The following is a 3,753-nucleotide window of genomic DNA, read 5'->3' as shown; positions in this document are numbered from 1 at the left end:
CCGTCAGGCAGACACGCGAAAGTCGGACGCACTCTTTCAAGAAGCAAGGGTGGAACGCACCCCTTGTTCGACCATCCGTCTAATCCACGAGATCCGCCCGATTGACGAGGGATGAGTGATGGAGGGAGAGTGGCCGTTATCAAGCAGGCATTGAATCATTCTGCGAGCAACGGAGCCACGCCGGATCGCGATAATGCGTCGCGGGTAACCACGGTGGATCGGGTCGCCAGGATAGAGACAGTGGAAACGTCATCGCCGCGTCGTAAGGATGGAGGTGGATGGAGGATATCTCACTCCACTTTAGTCTCCTATAGGAGAGCTCGCAGAGATAAGCCGCCGCCCTAGTACCTACGTCGAGCACGATGAGGAACCGGCACACGCACACATACACACACGAGTGCATATGCGCGGACACGTGCAACACAGAACGCGTGTATACAAGAACGTGTGCGCGTGCGAAGGGACAGGAATCGCAGGTCTTCGTCCACCCTCCGCGCCGCTCCCTCGGGATTTTCTGAGGAGGTGTAAGACGTATCCTTAACTGACGTATGGGTATACGGGGTGTCTCAGATCAACCACTTTTTTGGTGAGTCGTGCTGTATGAGTGAATAAAAAAGAATGCATTTTGACAGTATAAATTCGGTTATACGGTAAATCGAGCTTTAAATTAATGATTAAATCGATTTCTTCAAATTAAATAACATTTTCGTCGTTTGAAATATGAATCGAGATCAATATCGCATAGACATACGAGAATAGCATTTTCTAAATAATGTTTAAATATAATTTACTTTTTGCATCTTACAGCGCAATTCAATTTTTTAAGGAAAATCACATGCTGTTTTCTTGCTATGATAACCGTGCGGTTGCCTGCCAATAAGAATTCGAGTTCTCGAGTAGAATCTGTGGATATCACCTTGGAGTTTTCATAATGATATGTATATCATAATTCCCGTGCGCTTCGGCATTCACCATAAAATGTAGGTACCTAGGCAATGACTGTAGCGATCCCGCGTGGTTCGGGGGATGCATCTTGCACTGTATGTTCTGGACCGATGACTGTAGCGATTCAAGATACAAATACAATACAATGCGTACCATCTCTGAGCGCTCAGGGACGCAGATATGCCGCCGCGCGACGTCAATATGATATTCGCGTACAGCATAGAGGGTAAAGAACCCTTCACCGTTCTCCTGCTTTTGATAAAATCGGTGGAATATAAAATTTCGCGACGTTGCTCAAGATCCGATCGACGGGCTGCGTCGCCTATCTGCTAAAACTCGTATTTTCGTCACCCGCAGAGAATGATTCGACGCGGAAGGCACGTTCACCATCCATAAAAATTTGTGAATAGCGTCACGATGAGTTTCGCAAATGTACGATCTATCTAACACCGATATTTCACAATGTATTTATCAGCAACGAGAAAACCACACGCGTACAAGTGAAAAGGTGATGCATCATTAACTTTAATTAACTGCTTGCGCTGAGAAGCGCGCGATTGCCTCTCCGCTTGCGAAAAGCTCTGCGTTCGTCTTTCTTTTTGCAGTTTGCAACAATGTACGTGCGCTCATTTATTCGATATATCATTTTTACTTCTTTTTCATTATTATTGTTTTTTAATTTATACCTTCGAGCGTCGTAGTTTGCTATGCGAACACATTAGTCGCGCGCGAGCGCCGATCAATTGCCAGTGCGGGTAGTTAAATTTAATCATCTACTCGAGGCTGTCTGATCTACCACACCTTTCCGAGCGTGGCTATTGGCCAATAATCAGCCATTTACGATGAGGAGTAAGTGCGATCAGCAGAAGGAGCACCTTGTAGACGTATATAAGTCGCACTCGAGTCGTCTCTTGACATACTCGTATGTAGATCAGTATCGCGCTCATCCTTATATCCTATATTTTATTTATTTAAGGAGCTTCCTGACCAAAAGCAGCTGGATGCGGCAATTCGGAAGAACGGTTCCCCGCCGCGGGAGACGAATGTACGTCGGAAATATGGGCGGATGGTGTTCTCGCGTGACGCGCGCGTCGTAAGAGAGAGCCACCGGGTTTGGATCTTATTTATTTCTTCACAGTGTAGGTTACACGTACACTACGTATCGGATTCTTGTGTTTACTTATTTATTTACGGAGGAGAGGGGGAGGAGTGAATTTCCATTCGTAGCACCGAGAAACAGGCGATAGACGAAATTGTACGTGTTTCACGCGGAATGTGTATACACGCTTAGCCGCGTTCGAGCGCGAGGAATATGCGCCTTAATCTTGAGTTGCTTTTATTTCGGCGGGCATCCGTGCAAAAAGCTCGTCCCTCACGCACACACGGGACTCTTTCTTTCTTGATTTAATATTTTAAATCCCAAGTGTGACGTGCCGTTGGGACGCTTCGGGATACAATCCTTATTTCCGGCAGAATCATAAAAGAGGGTTCCACTTGATGTTTCTTTGACGACGTTTAGGTGTAGGCTGAAATATCGTTTTTTTTTTACATATGTATATGTATATTCAGGTGTTCACATCGCCTCTCTATCTCTCTCTTATACTCATTTTCCTCGAATCATTCCAACGGCCATTGTCGGTTATCCTGGTGGATCTCTCCTGGACCGTCACCTAACACGAAGACGGAAACAGGCGGCTTGATACGCCGTCATGCCGACAACATATATCCTTCGGGATCTCGAGGGTTGTCCTGACGCGCGCGTGTGATAAATAAATCTGCTTATTGACTCCCTTCTCGCAGCACTCGCTTATTCTGTTCGCGCGTCTCTCGTACTACCTTCGCGATCTCCGGCTTTGAGGTGGTTGCACGTTTTCTAAAATGTGATGAGATTACGCCGACATCATCTTCTTATCATCTTCTTACGCAATAAACTCCGAATTCATACGCGCCGCGTCTAACACCAAATCCTGCTATTCAATTTTTTATTTGATCTTTTACTTCGTTTTATGAGAATCTTATGAAGATCACTTATAGTAATTACATCGTTAATTTGTTAAACATACAGAAAATTGAGAGGTTTTAAAAAACAGTTTATATTTGAAGATCTTTGCGTGTAAATACACACATAGCAATAAAAATTAATTAATAGTTTGTAAGTTTACGTTAAAATTTATTGAAATTTGAAATTTTCTGAAATTTTCATATTGTAGAGACTATTCTCAATCGACGATTATTACGAGCAACAACGACCCATGACGGTAACACGTCAGGCTTGGATTTCGTCAGCTTTGGATATCCGAGTTGGCGGCGTGCAACACATTTAATGAATAATTTTGTTTGTCAAACTCCTAAAAAGATTCGTTATACACGTCAGTCTCGAGTCCAATTTACGGAATTTTGCGATGATAAATCTCGGTGTAAAGTCTTCGAGATATTGAAGGTATTTGGAGCATTTTAAATGTGTAAAACTGGAAGAGAAGACATTTTGTGTACTTTCTAGAAACAAACTACTTCCTTACAAACTCAATCAAAACTCTTCAACACAAATACACGTAACATATTTAACATTGGATGCAATAAAATAAAAATTCGCGAAATAATATAATTATGCTAATTACTTTTCATTGAATGAATGAAACAGAAGAGAATCATATAAATCCCAGAAACAAATAACCTTTGATAATATTATGTGATAATTAGAAGATATAAGCTCTTTTACTTATAAAAGTATATAAAAGTATATAAAAACGATAATAATTGCTAATAAGAGAATAGAAACAAAAATGATTTCACAGTTTCATTTCTCAA

The sequence above is a fragment of the Ooceraea biroi genome, chromosome 4 (genome assembly GCF_003672135.1).
Source record: "Ooceraea biroi isolate clonal line C1 chromosome 4, Obir_v5.4, whole genome shotgun sequence".
Taxonomy (NCBI): Eukaryota; Metazoa; Arthropoda; class Insecta; order Hymenoptera; family Formicidae; genus Ooceraea; species Ooceraea biroi.
Note: the sequence above shows the minus strand (reverse complement) of the source record.